The sequence below is a fragment of the Phalacrocorax carbo genome, chromosome 2 (genome assembly GCF_963921805.1).
Source record: "Phalacrocorax carbo chromosome 2, bPhaCar2.1, whole genome shotgun sequence".
Lineage (NCBI taxonomy): Eukaryota > Metazoa > Chordata > Aves > Suliformes > Phalacrocoracidae > Phalacrocorax > Phalacrocorax carbo.
Window position 1 is genome coordinate 118,241,511 of NC_087514.1, and position 13,721 is coordinate 118,255,231.

Below are 13,721 nucleotides of genomic sequence, written 5' to 3' on the forward strand. Positions count from 1 at the left end.
ATAGTCTCCTATCTCCAGCACTGGGCTGTGAGGCATGAAGACCTGGTGCTCCTTGTCTGGCCACAGCCTACTCGAAAGCTTGGAGGGCATTGCTGCAGTGGAGCCATCCACATGCTCTGGTTAGGAGCATCCATCAAGGCTTGGTAGATCAGCAAACGATTTTTGTCTCACAGATTGTTGCCCATGTTACCAGACTGCAGGCTTTTCTGTGTGTGTGTTTGTGTGGGTATCTCCTCATACTTGGTGTTTTTGTTGTTGTTGTTGTCAGGCATGGTAGGGCCTTAATACTGATGGACTTGCTGCAGAAATACTGCGTGATATGCAACAGTAAATTCTAGTGTTGGTTTTTTTCAGGTCTGGAGGGTGGCTTCCTTCCTTCCTCCCAGCCCCCTATGGAAATCTCCTTTAAAGCCTGAAAATCAAGTTATAACCTTAATTAATGCAGAGCTGGGGATTGTTTCAGCATGGATTATTTGACAGTGTGAGCATGGTTTCTCTTGTCATTGCAAGCCTGGCTGAACTCAAGATCCCTTTACTGCTCCTGATGATCAATTAAGTGTTAATCATGAAAGGAAAAAATCTAGTATTGGGAGAGATTGCCTTTTCTGACTTTAAAGGTGACATTGCAAACAGTGGACCATATCAGAGTTTTAATTAAAAGTATTGCCAACTTCTCTTTAAATTTTACTGTCTAGGTTATCAGTTGTAAGCATCTTTTTCTAAGGAAGTTTAATCAAAAGCACAAGATTGATACTACTCTAATGTGAAAATAGAATTAACAGGTTTTTTTTTTACTGTCATGTTTATAGTGCCATTGTGTGTGTGTATATATACATATATATGAAACAGAGTTTTAAAAAAGAAATGGTTGCATACCATTCCAAAACCCTTTTCATAAATTATGGGAGCTAACATGTCAGCTTCATGTCAGCATTACTTAATGAAACATGTCCTGCATAAATGCATACTTACACTATTTCCAGGCCCGAGGGAGTGATTTTGATGCAATATATGTACAACATATGAGCACTTTAAATAATGATCAGACATGATGTCTGAGCTGTACTTCTTCAATTTGAAGGCATGTTTGATTAATTTGGAGCCATTGGATTTAATAATTTAATTGCAAGGGAGACCTACAGTTTTAGAGATGTATAAAGAAAAACCTTTAATTCAGGTTCTCAAAGGCCTCTTAAATATTGCACCTAGAAGAACAAGTGATTTTCTTAAGCACCTTGCATTGTTCTACCAGATCAAACATAGATGGGAACTGCAGCATTGTTAAAATCTGTTTTAAGTTGTTGCACAATTCCTTTACGTCTGATACTTCTCCTGGGAAAAGAAACCTCAGTTACCTAAACCTATTCTTTTTTTAAATACCAGTTTCTAAAATCTGCAGATTACGGGGGGAAAGAAAAACTTCATTTGAATTATCTGTAAACCATGGACACTTATCCACCATATTTCTGTCTTTCACTGTCTTTCCAGTTGGTTGCTCTGATTCTAATGGCAAGTTAGAAAGTTGCCTTTCTGTGCTGAGTTTACAAGCAAGATGGTTCCTTATCTTGCTTAGGACAGGTTATCTTATGTAAGAGCCTTTTGTTTGCAGGAGCAAGTTTCCTATCTGTGGTTCTTATTTCCTATGAAAGGTTTTACAGTCTGCTGCCCTCATGGGTGTTGCACTTAATTTTATTGGAAGCGTACAACAGAACAGCTATGGGTAGCTATTACACAGGACTTAGTGGAAAGTATTCAAATTTACAGCTTCCTGCATGTGTTCTCTTCTAGTAGAAGAACAGGCAGTTGTGAACATCTTTTTAACAATTTCCTGTGATACTGGTCAAAACAGTTCTCCAGGTAGAAAGGAGTATACTGACCTATGTTAAAAAAGTGTTGGAATTAGTACTGTGAAATCTTAATCCAAATTTTTCCTGTGTTGCTGTCAGATTAGGTTTGTGCCTAGAGTAACTGCATTTTTGTTTTGCTGGAAACTGTTATTCCAACAGAGCCCTGCGTACCCAGAGATCCTGAGGAAGTATCATTTTATGTAAGCAAGTATGCCTGCTCCCATGCTTACTCTCCTAATAAGCTAGCCACAGTAGTCTGCTCTGTAGTGTAAGAGAACCAAAATTCAGTTGTTTGGGATTTTTTTGTGGTAAGTCTCTTACTTGCTTTCTGTGGTTACACAACAATATTGACCTGAAAGTGGCAAATTTTCAGGATGTGAACTATACTGAACTAAAATCCATGTGTAACTTAAGTACATGGTGGACTTCAGAGCATGCAGAAGAGAAACTACAACTTCAGTTTTCTTACTTTACTGCTGATCTGTGGTATGAACTTAAGCTGTTTCAGAAATCCTAATTTTTTAAAGCTTGCCACCTTACTAGGTGTTTTTCAATTTTTGCTTCAGTCACTACATAAATTTCCTGAGCTTGCTTTTTTTAACTCTAGTTTGACAATGTTGTGTTCTGAAATACCGCTGTGCTGTAAGGAATACAACGGGAAGCTGGGGTTGCCATAGCCACAGGTTTTAGTGTCTGACTGTTGAATCTTAAGACCAGTTCCTATACCAACACTGTCATCATAATAAAGTAGTCAGTATTTTAGCTTGTCAGGTGCATCATTTTTAAATATAGTCAGGTTCTTTGAGGGAAAAAAACCAAAGTCCTTCAGGTAGAGGGATCTTCTTTCTGCTGCTGTCAAAGTTCACCTATGAATCCTGGGGATTTGCTTGTAGATGTTGGTCTCAGATAGTGTCCAAACAAGAAATGAGAGCGCATAACTGTTTGGGTTGCTGTGGTAGTAGGAAGTCCCACATCCCTTCTCTGGTCTCCTCATACTTATTCTCAAACCCTTGAAACTGCTCTTTCAGAACTGTATTTCAGAACTGCAGGGGTTCTAAGTAATTATATAAGTACTGCTTTTAAGTTAATAGAACTAATTTCTCTAAAACCTTATCAGGTCCTTTGTATACATTTAGGAATTTTAATGTCTTTAATTTTAAAAAGTACAGTCAAGCATAGCTGCAGAACTTATATTCAGAAATACTGAGTATGGAGTGGGTGGCTACACACAGAGTAAATTTATTTTTTCCAGTAAAGTGAATCTTTTAAATCCTCTTGCTGATCTAAATCAGAAGAGGATTCTCATGAAAGAAGTTGCAACTGGTGATGCTTATTCTATTATTATTTTCTAATAGCACCCATGAACTAATAGGTATTACCCAAATATATGGAAAGACGTCATTCTTCCTCAAAATACAGAGCAGCCTATGCATACAATTCTGTAAAATCTTTATAGAATAGAATAATATCATTATTAAGCTTGAAAAAGATCTTTAGGATCATCAAGTCCAACTGTCAACCCAACACTACCATGTCTCCTAAAGCATGCCCCAAAGTGCCATGTCTACACATTTTTCAAAAACCTCCAAGGACGGCAACTCCACCACTTCCCTGGGCAGCCTGTTCCAATGCCTGACCACTCTTTTGGTGAAGAAGTTTTTCCTAATATCCAATCTAAACCTCCCCTGATACAACTTGAGGCCATTTCCTCCCATGCTATTGCAAGTTACTTGGGAGAAGAGACCAACCCACCTCACTAAAACCTCCTTTCAGGTGGTTATAGAGAGGAATAAGGTCTCCCCTCAGCCTCCTTCAGGCTAAACAACCCCAATCTGTATCTCATCTGTATTGTTACATTTTGTATTGTATTGTATTGTATTCTATTCTATTCTATTATATTATCTGTAGCTCATTTCATTTAAGAAATTATACTCAATCATATGCATAATTGTTTTGTATAATTGAACTTCTGTGTCTTCCTGTATTATTGAAAAGGACTCCGTTCCCAGATAGTATTGGAAACGTGGATATGTGGAATTATGAAACTGTTTCTGCCATCTGCCTTCAAGTATTTTTTGTATTTGGATATCCGAGAAGTAGATAGAGAGAAATCCAGATTACAGACATCTAGAATTACTAGTTTCTCAATCAAGTCAGTCTAGGAATTGTGAAATTTTTACTAGTTCAGAAAAATAGTTTTCTTGCTTCTCTCTTGGGAAAAAGGGTGAGTGCTAAATATCTTTATTTACTACTGTAAATAAAGCTTAATTAAGCTTATTGCTTAAGGAAGTTACAATGCTTTTAACATTTGTAAATGAAGTATTTAAGGTAGTTTCCTTCCTTCACTTGAAGTATGGTATTCTGCATTTTGGTTTCTGAATGTGAGTCTGTATCTTTCCTATATTAATAGTAGATTACAATATCTTTATAAATTGCATTGTTTCACTCTCATTTCACAAATTTCACTGGCTTTTGTGCCAGACATGATTGCATCTGTTAAAGTAGTAATCTCTGCTTTCTATAATGAAGTCAATTACATATTTGCCTTCAATTTGAGATAATTTCTGCATTTTGACTTTTAGTGGGAGTAAGGTGAATGAGTGCCGTTCACATGCCAAAAGGTCAGAAGTGGTGGAATATGGACAGTAGCTATCAGAAGGACACAAGATATAAAGGTGAATTAGCACTGCTTATTAAGGAATTAATTACTTGTCACACTTAAGTCTTAATACTAGAATTAAATTCTTTAATTTTGTGTGATCTGCTGGTGGCAGAAGCACACCAAGAAACTATAGTGAAGCATTTGTATACACCTGCGCTTGACTGTAGGTCAGTTGATTGCAAGCAAGCTATGCTGTTTGTATACTGAAGCACCGGCAAATCACAGAATCGCTGAGGTTGGAAGCAACCTGTTTGGGTCATCTTGTCCAGACCCACTGCTCAAGCAGAGTCAGCCAGAGCAAGTTTTTCAGGAACATATCCAGTCAAGTTTTTAATATCTCCAAGGGTGGAGACTCTGTAATCTCTCTGGGCAACCTGTTCTACTATTTTACCACCCTTGAAGTGGAAAAACAAGTGTTTTCCTGCAACTAGATAGAATTTTGTGTTTTCATTTCTGTCCATTGTCTCTTGTCCTGTCACTGGGTATTGCTGAGCGGCTTCTGGTTCCCTCTTTCATTCTCTCCCATCAAATGTTTGTACACATTGATAAGATCTCCCAAAGCTTTTCTCCAGCACAGAGGCGCAGCTCTCCCAGCCTCTCCTCATCCCCTCATGTGTTTAAAAACATAACAAAGAATTGTGTGTGGTTTTGTTCTGAAATGAATGGAATAAAATATTGATGCACTTGGAATAAGTTGTCCTTGTATCAGAGCACAGGTAATCGAATTCCTCCTCCTCTTCCATGAGGAGAGCACATGTGGCTGTTCTTCCTGCAGAGGCCTCCACGTACCATCTCATGTGCTCATTAAGGTTTTCTGAAAACCGCTTCAGGTACACATTGGTGGAAGCCTCGTTTTGCATTTGTGATGTCTGAAGTAACACTGGTGCTGCCTTTACAGACATAGACATAGGTCTTTTGGAAAACTTTACTGCATTTTAAAGTGACATTTAAGGGGTATGAAAACCTGTGCTTTAAGAAGACAAATGCCCTGCAGCTTGGAGTGGTGTATGGAGAAGCCAGGATATTGATCAGTCATCAGCAATAGTCCATGTTTGGCAGTGCCAAGTTCTACACAGGAGAACCTGCCAGGTTGAGAGCTACTACAGACATCCTCTTGTGCTATTAACCCTTCTGCAGGGCCAGACCCTTTCTTCATTCCTAATGGCATCTGCCATTCGCTGACTGCACTTCTTGTCCAGGGTTTGCTCTGGTAAAGGCATAGATGCTGAGCGCCTTCAAAACTGCAGTAACCCTTGTCTTTAGTGGCAGAGGAGCAGCTGGTTATCAGGATGTGCTCTCCAGACCCTGTGTCTGAGGGCCTGGCTTCCTTCTCTTAGCAAAAGTTCTCCATGTTATTGTTTCTAAAAGCGCTGTGTGGCCTTGGTTACAGCAGCTCAGTACAGAGACGTTGCCATCATGCTTTGTTTTTAAAAACGACAGCAACAAAACAGAAGTACCCACTTAAAGTCACATCCACCATGGGAGATTCAGTCTAGTGGAGAGAACAATGGGCTGACAATCAAAGGGGGTCAGCCTCTATTTTTGGTTTGCTCTCCGACTGGCTGTGTGGCCTTGGGCAAATTGCTTTCACCTCTCTGTGCTTCTGCTTCCCCTCCTACTCCCTGCCTGTCTTTTTCATTTAGATGATTAGCTCCCCTAGGCAAGGAATGCCTCTTGTTTGTACAGTTCCCTGGGTTTAGTTTGAGGCCTTGGGGTCTACAGCCCTGTAACAATAGTGATTCACATCAGTTTTACCACTTATCTCTGATACACAGATCTGAGGAGTCTAATCTTCACAAAGGGATGGATGTTCCTGGCCCTTATGTTAATAATGTACAACAGGGAGCAATAACCACAAGGCTCTTCTCTTTTTGATGCGTCAGACCCATCACATCTCCAGGGCTTAGATCAGGACTCATACAAGTGTTGTTCAAAGTGCTGATTTTCCCAATCCTGACTTGCTAGAGGTCTCTGCATTCAGCCTTGAGAGAGTGCTCTTCTGAAAGTTTTTCAGCAATTGTGTTTGCCTTTTTGACACAGCTCTCACCAGAGCAGGCACTGTCAGTGCAATACATATGGCACAGCCTGTTGGGCTGTCATCTGTGTCTCCCTCCCTTCACAAGCACGAGCCCCTTCCCCTTTCCCATCCAGAAGTGTCCCAGCTGGGCTCTGTCGTACGCTAACATGGCACTCATGGTCTAGCTTGCGTTCTTTGCTGTTACTTCCTGGTATGTTGTCAGCGGTTTGTGTCTAGTGGCAACATGATGTTGTTAAGGGGTTTCTTCTTTGCATGCTGTGTGAAATTGCTGGCAGTCGTGATTTTATTATGGATCTTGTCGTGATCTCCCTTAAAGCTTCAGTTTCCACAGTGATGGAAAGCTCAGGCTTCCCTTTTAAAAATAGTTGTGATGCTTGGCTATTTAGAACAGAAAATATGAATCTTAAAGGCTAGAATACTGAAGCAATAAATAAAAATGCATCAGTTTGTTCTATTTCTCAAACTCTGAGTTTTTAAAAGGCTGTGACTGACAGTACTAATTACATAATGTAGGAAAGAAATGATAACCTGCTGCCACCCACTGTCCATGCCATTTTAGTGATAGTGAACACCCACCTCCCAGACTGGAGGATACACTCCCATGATGGATCCGTATCTCATCTCTTGTCGTAGCAACAATGCAGGCTGGAACGTGTTCTTCTTCCAAAGCGTAGTATGAGTGCGGTGATTTCACCAAACATGTACAAAATGGGCAAGTATTATAATAGGATGTGTCAGTGGGTTCTTAATTTGCACAGGAATTAGCATATATAAACCACATGGGGATGAAAATTCTCCCAGAGAGAAACTTCTCTGAGCTATTATTACTAAAGTGTAGTCCTTACTATATCACTGTGAATACTATTAACAGAACAATGCTTTTTTAAAAAAACTAATTGTAAATAATGTTGTTTTAAAATGGTGAGTGAGGGAGAACTTGGTTCATATCACTTAGAGCTGATAATTAAAGTCAGCAAGGACAAGAGGCTGTAGTAATTTAAGAGTTAGAATTCTTTAAAGACAAAAAATCTGCCGTCTGTTAGCAGTGTGCGTATGAGAGCAAGCATTTCAGCTGCTGTTGTTTAATGCAAAAGGTGCCATTTGCAGTCACGTGCTGGGAGCTAACTGTGAGAGTACATGCAGAGGATGCCTAGGATCCAGCCCCAGGAAAGTGGCACGCAGGGCCAGGGGCAAGTGCCAGTGCTGCACACTGAACGTCAGCTCAGCTGCTGGAGCTGCCAGGGAGCTGCAGGAGGGGACGCTGGATGAGTAGCCCTCGTGCACAAAGCGTGAGGCTCAGCAGGTCTTTTACACTTCTGTTGCATGATGGCTGGATGGGCCTTACACAGATCTGAAAAACATTGGATTTTTCTATTTCTAGCATGTGCGCTGTGTAGATTTGCAGTGGTTTGTACATGCAAAATAGTTTTTCACCCGTATGGTCACTTAAGTTACTCTCCAGCAGTGGGCTGTAAGCTGTCTAAGTGCCTGCAAGGGTTAACATTTTAGTTGTTTGTTCACCATCAGAGGAGAGAAAATATTAAAGAATACAGTGGGAAAAATGGCATCTGTAAAAGCAAACAAAATTTAAACAGTGGCAAATGAGTCTTGAGGAGGGGTAGTAGAGCAAGACTGATTTTGCAGTTCTGCAAGATTTCAGGCCAAAGATGATGTATCACACAATATTGCTGTTTGTCTCAAAATGTACACCACATTACAGGAGCTACAACAGGGATGTGTTGATGTTGCTATTGGAAACTTAATATTTTGCATTCCCTAACCTTGGTTATTTTAGCCAACGGTCTGTGTTTGTTCTCACATTGTATCTCAGAGCCTTAAAATATTTGGTGTGCCTATCCTCACAAGACCCCGGTGAAAGAGGGACATACAGCACGCATTAGCTGAAGAGAGAAGCAGCTTCCCAAGCATTTTCTCTCCTTGCTTACTCTCACACCCCCTCCTTCGCTTACACTAGCACTTGAGAAATTCTCTTGTTATTCTACTGCAGGCTGTTCCACCGTGAGCGCGCTGCATTTGCTGGGGAGAGAAGCGCTGCTGAGAGGAGCTGCATACATTGCGCCTTCCCTTCAGCAGAATCCTGCTGCCCACCTGCATAAGAGTTCAGTTGCGAGAGCCAGGAATTGGGGGGATTTCTGTTCCCCCTGCCCTGTGCCTTCCATCTGAAAACCTTACAGTTCTTCACTAAATAATGAAGAACACATATGTCGTGAATAAAATATTAGCATAAAGTGGAAAATATACTTTAGGGGTGTTTATCTTTACAGGAGTATGAAACAGATCAGGAATAGAACACAGTAACTACTCCAGGTAAATCTCCTTATTGCTTTATTTCTTATCATTTGTAATGATGGTACCCATATCTTTGTCATGCATGATATTACAATGAGATGACTTAATTCCTTGTGCTGTGCATCACTGCCCTTGCAATGCAGTTCTTTCAGTTCATAACATTAGTGTGTGATTTGATCATAGGGTTGGGAGTTCCTTTCAATCTTGGATGCTGAGAAGCAGCGAGCATGACAAAAATTTTAAGTTTCAGTTTTTTGAACTTGTGACAAATGTATCTCTGCACAATATTTATATGGATTAGTTAGGGGGAGCTTTGTTTTTCCTAAAGATATTTTGATTCATCCTTAGTTTTATAATGACTTTAAAAGATGTTTTGAACTAGTTTAGTCTCAAAATGCAGACTTAAAAAATGAAATTGGGCAATGGAGAGACTTGCATGAATAAAATAGTTTTACTTGTTAAATTTGTGAGTAAATACAAATGTTTACTCAATGTTTACTGGCACTGCTGAAATCCCAAGCAATGCAGCGCTGCGTGGCTGCATATGAAAATGGACACAACCGTAGCAGTAGTTTTCCTTGGACAGACAGATATGCTGAGAGCTCACTGATGCAAAATAAACTACTGATTGATTTAACTATCTGCTTTGATGATCAATAGTGTTCTTTATAACCGAGATAGGACACATTTCCTTCAGCATTGCATATATTTTTTTTGTCTTGACTGTTTTGACAAAGATTCTGTAGTGCTCCTACAGATGTTCTCTCTTAATGCCTTTTAACTGTATTCCAGGAAAGCAGCATTAACATTAAACACTGTTTTCTACACTGCAGTCATAACATGGGATTTACAAGCATCAGTGTGAAGTCTTACCAGATGCATCACAGCATCTGTGTTGTGATGAAGGAGCAGTGATATGTTATCCCACTAATGTAGGGGGAATCACAACTTCTGAAGTGAGCAGAAGCTGAAACTGTTACACTGCATATACTTAGGCATAGGTAATGGGAGGATAATTCTCTCTTCTGTGTTCCGTCTTGCCACCTGCAGCAGATTCAAAATCTTGAATATTTATTTTTGTTGTAGGATGAAAAGCAAAAAAAGAAGTTAGGCATGCTCCAGTAACCAACTGTTTTGGGTCATTGTGAAACATATTTCTGCTTTTCTATAAACACAGCTTTAAAGGATGTAATGTCTCTGTTGCAAGTATAATCAACTAAAACCGATACAGGACATGCCATTAGAGACTGTGCCTTGAGCTCGTTGTTGCTGAGTTGTTCTCATCTTTTCTGTCTGTGCTATGGAGATGATCTTCTGTCTGTGCCCATCAGTCTCTTTGTACTGTTCATAGAAAATAGGGCTCTGTGAATAACTGGTAGGTAGTTGTAATTCTGGAGGCAAAAGACAGCGTAGCTCTGGCTGTCGGTAGAAAAAGTAGCTGCAAAGATCTCTTGGTATTAAAGAGACCTTATCCCTGGGATTTTTGTGGAGTTTCCTCCCTTGATATCCGGTTTGGGAAAACAATTCTGGCCTCATTCCCTCCTTTGCCAGGAGGCTAATGAGAAATTTCTCCCATCCCTGCTAACACTTCTGCAATTAGAAGGGAAGGCCCTTGTAATGGAAAAATATGCATGAGCTGCTAGAGAGACTACAAAACCAGCTGTATCTTTGCATGTCCAGGTTAGCAGCGGACAGGCTGTTCAAAGGGACGTGAGGTCCACTTGTTTGTCCATATGAATTTTCAGCTGCTGGGTGGGAGCCGCAGGCAAGGTATGGGAGTTTGGAACAACCTGCCAGCCAGCAACTCCTTCCTCACCCTCTTCCCCAAGTTTTTAGTAAAATAATACTTAGCACGCCCACCAGAGCATTGCTCTGACTTTTGTGGCTCACACAATATGTGGTTGGGTATCGAAAGTCTCTCTCTCAAACAAGAAACTAAATACAAGGTTGCAGCAGCAGGTAAAACTAAAAATGTTGTCTTTGTTGCACTTTTACGAGTACCTTTGCAGGTGCAGGGCAACATGCACACCAGATTTCAGATATTTTAACTGCACTTGTTGACGTGCTTCCTGAGTATCTGAGTTGTCAGGAGAACATTAGATGCCATAACGAACAAAAGGGGGTGCCCAGTGCTATGGGGAGGAGGCAAAGATAAAGCAGCATCATATGGAAAACGAAGGGGCCAGATTCAATTTTTGGTAAGTTACAAGCATGGATTTACCCTCGAAATGCCTTGGAAGTTCCCTGTGGTGTAGGGCGTGGGCAGGGCTCTTTGGGGCCCAGCTCTGCCATGTGCTGAGCACTCCTTTCCACACACTCCTTTCTTCCCCTCTCAGTGTCTGTGTGGCCGTTCAGTGGCTTTTATGTGCCTGTCCTTCACGTTCAGTCGCATGCAAAGCATAACAGCCCTGTGGTCAGTAGCCAGGTCCGTCAGGTCTCTGTTGCCATGCTGTTCTCCACCACCTTCTGAGGGGTGGTAGAACCTGGCCTCTGTTTCCCGATAAAGCTTTCCTTGCTAAGCCTTCACCCTTGGGGAGCCTTAAAGATCTTGGCAGGTTTCTGGCTATAATTTCTGAAGAAGGCCAGTGAGGAGAGAGAAAGATTACAGGGTCTTCAGTTCCAAGTGCTGACATTTCCCTGCAGAGGGGAATCTGGCCTTCTGGCCCTGCTCCTGCTCTGCCTTCAACAGGAGGAAGGTGAAGTCTGTAATTACAGACTCTCAGAAGTTACTCATTACAATTAGTTTCCCAATAGCAGTCTCTGTTATCAGTGATCATCATAATATTATCAGGGAACTACAAAAACTAAAGGTGGGTTTGTGGCTTGTGCATTGATTTAGGAAAAAATTCGTTTGAGTCTAAAGAAATCTTAAAATTGACACAAAATTACCCCATCCTGGAATTATACTTCAAAGGCAGTTACTGATATGAATAATCTTTGAATACTGGTAAAATAGCAAATGACAGAGGTGCTTTTTTAAAGATACTGAATTAGAAGTGATGTTTGAACAGATTGCTGTTATCTGGAAAGAAATACCAGGAATATTTTGGGGTTTTCTTATGCCCTCCCATTCAGGAAAGTACTGAATAACCAAAACCCTTGGTACGTAAAATTGTAGAAGGCCATATCCCAGTGTGTGCCTTTATAAACTGATGGATTCTTGTCAAAAACAAAATATTTATATGATGGCAAAAAAAAAAAATAATTTTCTATTCTACTTTCAGTGGGGTTCTCCAGTATGTCTCCAACTGATAAAACAAGTTAAAAAATACAAGAATAACTTTTTACATATATTAAAAGATGCTCATTTTCCATTCATCCAAAAAGCAGACTATTTTGTGTGTGTTCATACAGTGAAGTACAACTCATGCATACTTTTACCTCTTCTTATATATATATACACACACATATATATATGAATGAGAAAAAGACACAGAATTGCAGTCATTCTGATGGTGCAAAATGTAGAACAACCCATCCAGCTGGCTAGATATGAAATCTTATTTCATGTATTATAGCCTTTTCCCAGTAGTTGACAAGATGAAAACATGTTAATTAATTTCATTTATAAGAGCTGGATAATAAATTTGAAGAAATGGAGAATAAGCACTTTCTCAGCACTCACTGAAGAACGATGCCAAGAATATAATGAGCTTTGTTGCATTGCTCCAGTTAAGTTTATTAATGATACAGAACACGAAGGTCCCTCCTGCACAGATCTTGGGTGCAATATAACTTACTGATTGGTCACAAACCCATTTTGACAATGCCTTGATGTATTGCAGTACCATTTCACAATATAAGAAGAGCTGATCATAAACAGAGAGTCAAAAATACTTCTGTCATTTTACTGAATACTGTTAGGACGAGGTTGATGACAGCCAGAAATGTGCCATTGTATCTGACATTCCTATTAATGGCTTCATTATATACCATCACAGTCCATAGCAAAACTCCACCACGTTCAGAAGTGCAAATGTTTACCATTTGCACAGTAAAGTGCCTGTTGAGGGCTGTATTCCAACTGCAACATGTGGCTAGGTAGATGAAAAGGTATAAAAATACATAATGGAATGACATGAAAATGGATTTTCATTTTGCAGTCTCAATGACCCTGCTGACATTACCTTCACTTTAGCAGAATAACTAGGCTGAATATTTTTAGGCACTATGTTTCTAGTCACTCCAGTACCTCTAATGATCCCTCCTTTGGTAAATGGAGGGATTTTGGTTTTGCTTGTTTGTTTTTTCCAGGCAGTTTTGGGGTGAACAGGAAATAACAATGAGCTGCTAATTTCCTGTGGACACTGAAAAAAATAATTCTGTAGGAGTTAATGATTTTCATCACAAGCATAGTTCAGAAGTCTCTGTTGCTATACAAGGCTCCTGAGCAGGAAACAAGTACCATAGAATTGCATGTCCTCAGTATTAAGGAAAACAAGGATCATTACAATAAAAATGTACAATTCTTTCGAATTACTAAGGCAGAGTAAAAAAATCTGGGCAAAATATGGCACTAATTAACATCAGTCTTGAATTTTTCCAATATCCTCTGACCATGAAACGTGTAAAGCAGTAGCAGTTCTGTTCAAGGAAAAAATATCTCTTTCCAATTATAAAGATTTGTGGATATTCAGTTTTCATTTTTTAATTAAAGAGCCCAGCTAGATTAAAATCACAATTAACATAAAGCATGAAAAAATATTAGGAATCAACTTGGTAGAGCTGATAACGGGCTGCTAAACAGGGTCTGTTAATTTTGTGATTGTAAAGTCTTGCTTGCATCGACTTTAGCCCCCTGTGTCCTGGTTTCCCCACTTGTAAAACTGGGTAACAGTAATCTCCACCATTGCAATGTGGGTTG

The 13,721-nt window shown here is 39.9% G+C and overlaps 1 protein-coding gene across 4 annotated transcripts in view; it reads left to right on the forward strand.

Moving 5' to 3' along the window:
• The window catches only part of MYRIP (myosin VIIA and Rab interacting protein), a 236,577-nt gene that overhangs the window by 132,311 nt on the left and 90,545 nt on the right, over positions 1-13,721 (forward strand). Inside the window, exon 1 of one of the 4 annotated variants that reach the window (XM_064444042.1) lies at positions 8,842-8,875. The exons of the other annotated variants lie outside the window; for them this stretch is intronic. The gene's annotated coding sequence lies outside the window, so the exon portion shown is untranslated. Of the gene's footprint in view, positions 1-8,841; positions 8,876-13,721 lie in introns of those variants that run through there. 4 annotated transcript variants of the gene reach the window in all.